The sequence below is a fragment of the Salvelinus sp. IW2-2015 genome, linkage group LG15 (assembly GCF_002910315.2).
Source record: "Salvelinus sp. IW2-2015 linkage group LG15, ASM291031v2, whole genome shotgun sequence".
NCBI lineage: Eukaryota > Metazoa > Chordata > Actinopteri > Salmoniformes > Salmonidae > Salvelinus > Salvelinus sp. IW2-2015.
Window position 1 is genome coordinate 34,356,531 of NC_036855.1, and position 6,352 is coordinate 34,362,882.

The following is a 6,352-nucleotide window of genomic DNA, read 5'->3' on the forward strand; positions in this document are numbered from 1 at the left end:
TGTGGGTTTTGGTAACGAAATTACAAGGCACAAGCGAATGTTTCTTAAACTTACAGAATGTAAATAATTTATTCAAATTATTCAAGTGTTGATATTAGTTGGCAGGGGTCTTTACTTCAACATTATTGTGTTTTGATGTATTTCTAAAACCTTTTAAGACTTTTTCTGGTAGACGTTTTCTATGACCCCTTTTCCATCAGTTTGACCAGAAATCCAAGCCATTACTTTTAAGCCTAATTTTTAAGAAGGAAAATGGTTGAAAAATGTATCTATGCCTTAATTTCCCAGAAATATATACTCTTGGCTTTCATTAGACACACAATTTAATATGCTTCTGTAACCGATGTGAAATGGCTGAACATTCCCCTTGCTCTGCAAGGGCCGCGGCTTTTGTGGCGCGATGGATAACGATGCTTCGTGGGTGTCAGTTGTCGATGTGTGCAGAGGGTCCCTGGTTCAAGCCGTTGACCCGGATCACTGGTTGCTGCGGAAAAGGAGGAGGTCAATTGGGGGGTGAGTGTAACCGATGTGAAATGGCTAGCTAGTTAGCGGTGGCACGCGCTAATAGCGTTGGGTAACGATGCTTCGAGCGTGGCTGTTGTCGATGTGTGCAGAGGGTCCCTGGTTCGAGCCCGGGTAGGGGCGAGGAGAGGGACGGAAGCAATACTGTTACACTTCTATGAACTTCACATATTGGTTCTCATGGGTCCTTTACATGGAAATGAGTAAAAACGTCTATGAAGTGAAAGTAAGTAAGGGTAGGTAAAGGTTGTTAAAACAGAAAAAAGTTGACGGTTATGCATAAAAAAACGTAACGGTTAAGTTTAAGTAATGGTTAAGGTATGGGATAAGGTTAAAACAGGAAGAAAAAACATTACGATTACCCGGCACCGGGATTGAACCTGCGATCCTCAAAGCTGAAGCACATGGTTCAAGCCCATCCTCTATCCCCATCCACAACTCTGTAGCAAGCCGCGAGCCTACTAGATGGTAATACGCGCTCACATTGCCCCTAGTGGACAGCATTGATGGCATCTCCTAACGTCCTGGGGACCTGGAGAAACGTTGAATAGTGAAGTCTATCTGGTGTGATCTTACTGGGGTCACAGCCCAGGAACCCTTTAGGAGCAACTGGATAACAAATGCAGGGAGGTCTTTGCACACTCCCTGTCTATTTGCTCTAACCCAAACGCATTCACAATCACAACAGCTGTATATACTCAATGACATGTATTTACAAGGTTTGGCTTACTGAGCGACTGCAAACCAAACATGACTGACAGACACTGAGACAAGACCTTGCAGCAGAGGCATTCCTGATGTGACGAGAGTAAACACTGAGAGACATCCATCACAGGCCATTTACTGACAAGTCTGATCAAATACAGAGGGAAGTTCCTCCTCTTCCATATCCTCTTGGTAATTCCACTACAGTAAATAAATCAGGGACAATACGGAAGTCTCCCCTTTGTCGCTCTCTGCTGTGCAGCTGTTTTCTGGTCAGCAGACAGAGAGAAAAACTCATTGTGATGTAAGTCTTCCTTTCCTTTGTAGATAAAAGTAGGTTTCTTATAAGAAACATACAAGAATTCTAAAAATACTGCCGCCTTGTTTGTGTGTGACACTAATCCAAGTTTTACTTCAGCCTCTTTGTAAGTAGTAGCCATAGAAGCCACATTCTCAAACGTACTCTCTGTGGTCAAACAAAGAGAAACATAACACTGTAGATTCAGGGAGAGAGAGAGAGCTGAGAGTAGAAGACACATTTGGGAGAAGAAGGGTGAGACGGGAGAGAAGGAGGAGAGAAAGAGCATGCAAGAGAGCCAGAGTCTCCCAGTAGACCGAGGAGAGGCGGCAGATGCAGACGTTTGGGGGCTATGAAGCTAAAGTCTTTCTGCAAACAGTCAGGAAATCTTTGAAGGCCGGACCAACAGACAAAGTACTGTCAGTCTGAGGGGTTGCTCAACTGTGACCAGCCAGACCACATCCTCTTCTGCATATTTTAGTACTTCTCTGAAGTCTCTCTCCTGTATATTTTAAAGAAGTTAGTCTGACCTTGGGGAGGCAGCCGCTTCTATAATATGTGAATGGTAAACAGGGCAAGAAATTACACATACGAAAAGTCCTATCTAAGCTTAAATCAATGTGGCTAAATCATAATGAGGGTACATATCTCCTTATTTCAGTTATCTTTACCTGCTTCTCAATGTGGTTAATTTGTGAAGCCTTATATTGATCACTGAATCACAGAGAAAAGTATAAGGATGCATTGGAGAAGGATTACACTGGCCCAACTACTCAGACAGCGCACATACACCTCGCCGATGTCGGCCTGACAGCGGTATATTGTTAGTGGATTGCGGTCCATTTAGAAGGTTGGCGGGAGGGCGGCTGTGAGTGTAGGAGGTCGAAATGCATTCGCGCTGCACCGTCACATGGCCGCTCAGCATCACAGAGTTGGCCGTAGATCTTGTAGACATCAGAATTGGGGCCCAGATAGCACACATACAGTACCAGTCAAAAGTTTGGACACACCTACTCGTTCCATGATTTTTCTTTATTTGTACTATTTTCTACATTGTAGAATAATAGTGAAGACATCAAAACGATGAAATAACACATATGGAATCATGTAGTAACCAAAAAAATGTTAAACAAATCAAAATATATTTTATATTTGGGATTCTTCAAAGTAGCCACCATTTGTCTTGATGACAGCTTTGCACACTCTTGGCATTGTCTCAACCAGCTTCATGAGGTAGTCACCTGGAATGCATTTCAATTAACAGGTGTGCCTTGTTAAAAGTTAAGTTGTGGAATTTCTTTCCTTCTTAATGCGTTTGAACCAATCAGTTTAGTTGTGACAAGGTAGGGTTGGTATACAGAATATAGCCCTATTTGGTAAAAGGCCAAGTCCATATTATGGCAAGAACAGTTCAAATAAGCAGACAAACGAGTCCAAATTTGATATTATTGGTTCCAACTACTGTGTCTTTGTGAGACGCAGAGTAGGTGAACGGATGATCTCCACATGTATGGTTCCCACCGTGACGCATGGAGGAGGTGTGATGGTGCTTTGCTGGTGACACTGTCAGTGATTATTTAGAATTCAAGGCACACTTCACAGCATTCTGCAGTGATACACCATCTCATCTGGTTTGCGCTTCGTGAGACTATCATTTATTTTTCAACAAGACAATGACCTAAAACACACCTCCAGGCTGTTTAAGGGCTATTTGACCAAGAAGGAGAGTGATGGAGCGCTGCATCAGATGACCTGGCCTCCACAGTCACCCAACTTCAACCCAATTGAGATGATTTGGGAGGAGTTGAACCGCAGAGTGAAGGAAAAGTATCCAAAAAAGTGCTCAGAATATGTGGGAACTCATTCAAGACAGTTGGAAAAGCATTCCAGGTGACTACCTCATGAAGCTCGTTGAGAGAATGCTAAGGGTGTTCAAAGCTGTCATCAATGCAAAGGGTGGCTACTTTGAATAATCTAAAATATATTTACATTTGTTTAACAATTTTTGGGTTACTACATGATTCCATATGTGTTATTTCATAGTTTTGATGTCTTCACTATTACTCTACAATGTAGAAAATAGTAAAAATAGAGAAAAACCCTTGAATGAGTAGGTGTGTCCCAAACTTTTGACTGGTATTGTACGTCTGCCCAAAGTAGTCACGATGTATACATGATACATCGGGAAGATGTAGTATGGAGAGCGTTAGCACATTGACAAGATGTCTTGCAGATGTTTATATGTCGGCCAGGCATCAACATTCTATTCGAATGTCTCTGGTGTTGTCTTGCCAATGTGCAAAAACGCTCTCTAAACGATATATTCCCTACGCATTTTGATACGCCGGCCAAAAGAGTGCGTGCTGACTGGGGAGGAGTGTCACAAAATAACAGTTTTTTTTTTCTTTGTATTATCTTTTACCAGATCTATTGTGTTATATTCTCCTACATTCATTTCACATTTCCACAAACTTCAAAGTGTTTCCTTTCAAATGGTACCAAGAATATGCATATCCTTGCTTCAGGGCCTGAGCTATAGGCAGTTAGATTTGAGTATGTCATTTCAGGCGAAATTGGAAAAAAAGGGGTTTTAACATGGTATAGCAATAGCCTAATAAACTTGAATCTTCTCTCTTCAGTTTACCCCCAAACAAAATCACTTATTGTCCCCATGTAGCTCAGTTGGTAGAGCATGGTGCTTATGGGTTCGATTCCACGGGGATAAGTATGAAAAATACAAAAATGTATGCACTCACTAGTAAGTTGGGTCGGCTAAATGACTAAAATATAAAGCTTATTGTTTTCATTATTGCTAGTATAATTTAACAGCTTTGACATGCATCCTCCAAACAGCGCCTGAAGGGCAAAGGCGATCTAATGCCGCCATCTTGCCAATGTGCAAACGCTCTCCATACTCCATACTCCATTCCTACGCTGGTTTGTACTTACGTAAATGGGAAAATGACTTCATTTTGGATCCTTCTAATAACCATTTATTTGACCGGATTATATGGTGGGGACGCTATATTGATGATGTTTGCCTGTTTTGGTCCGGCTCAGAAGATGAACTTATTTCCTTCCACCAATACCTTAACAGCATTAACCCTAACATCAAACTAACTATGGAATACAGCAAGGATAACATTCATTTTTTGGACCTCGACATTAGTAAAAATGACAAAGGTTGCTTGCACACATCAATCTTTAGGAAGCCTACAGATGGGAATACCATTCTGAGGGCAGACAGCTTTCACCCCAAAAGGCTAAAAGAGAATATTCCATATGGCCAATTCCAAAGAGTCYRCAGAATTTGCAATCAGGAAACAGACTACAGTGTCAAATCTGCTGAATTGGAGAATCGCTTTTTGAATCGGGGCTACAGCGTTCAGGTCCTGAAAGATGCAGGTATAAGGGCTGGATTACTTGACAGAGAGAACTTGTTGCGAAGGGGAGTGCCTCGTGATACATCAGAGAGTGTATTTTGTTACAAAATACAGCACTGAAGCAGAGAACATTAAAAGAATCATTCAAAATAATTGGGGAATCATCCAAAGTGATACGCTACTACGCCAAGTCTTTCCTGAGCCACCAGTCATAAGCTTTAAGAGATGTCCTACCCTAAATGACAAATTAGTCCACAGTTATCTTCCGGGTGACTCTCAAAAAATTTGTCTTGACCACAAACCCAAGGGCTCTTTTAAATGTAACCATTGCAACCATTGCAGGAATATTGCACAGAAGAAGTATTTTGTTGACAGAGCTTCCAAAATGGAGTATTACGTCAAGCATTTCATTAACTGCAAAACCACTCATGTCATCTATAGATTGGAATGTCCACAGTGCAAGGTGTTCTACACTGGACGGACAAAGAGACGCCTTCAAGACCGCTTGGCGGAACACAAGTACGCCATACGGGTAGGCAATGAAGACTACCCCATGGCAAGGCACTACAAGTCCTTACACCATGGCAACCCTGCCTCCCTACAAGCTATGGGTATTGATCATATTCCGGCCTCTATTAGAAAAGGGGACCGTCTTAAACAGTTAAACCAAAGGGAAAGTTTTGGGATTTACAAACTACAGGCCATTAAATACCCTGGTTTAAATTAAGAGATATGGATTTCTCACCCTTCCTGTAGGGTCGTGATAGATCCATTTGCTGTCATCTAGTGGACATTTTGCTCAATTGCCCTCAGCTATGTTTAGACTGTTGTTCATGTTTTGCTGTGTTCTAGTGTACTATGGAATATATTGCTTTCTTATTCTTGACACTTCTCCCAGTCATATTTAAGGTTAGACCTACCTTTCTAAGTGTTCTGATACTTCTAGCTTGGAGTTGTATGTTTATGATAACATAGCTACAGTATTTCACCTTTTAATGTGTATATTATTGCTTACTAGGTGTGTCCAATCAATTTTGTAACCAYTCTCACTTCCAATTAGGGCTAATTGGAAAAGCTGTTCAAAAGAGGACATTCTACTCTCTCTTTTGTTTTGTTTTGTACTCCCTGATGAAGGCCATGCAGCCGAAACGCGTCGGTTTTTAAAAACTTTGTTTCTATTGAACATGCCATACTAATAAAGGCATTTTAAATAATTATATGAAGAGTGCCTTGGTCCTCATTTCTTTTTGATGACCAATTTACCCCTTTTACCAAAGAGCACCTTCTATCTACCAAAATGTACTATTGTGTACCTTAGTAGCGCTTCCCTTCCTCCTCTTTCTACTAGCTCTCCATACTACATTTTATTTGTATTTATTTATGTAACGTTTATTTTACATCAGCCCGATGTATCATGTTACATCGTGCCGACGTCGGCGAGACG

The 6,352-nt window shown here is 41.3% G+C and overlaps 1 protein-coding gene across 1 annotated transcript in view; it reads right to left on the minus strand.

Moving 5' to 3' along the window:
- LOC111974367 (A disintegrin and metalloproteinase with thrombospondin motifs 12-like) overlaps positions 1–6,352 on the minus strand; it is a 46,301-nt gene that overhangs the window by 38,833 nt on the left and 1,116 nt on the right.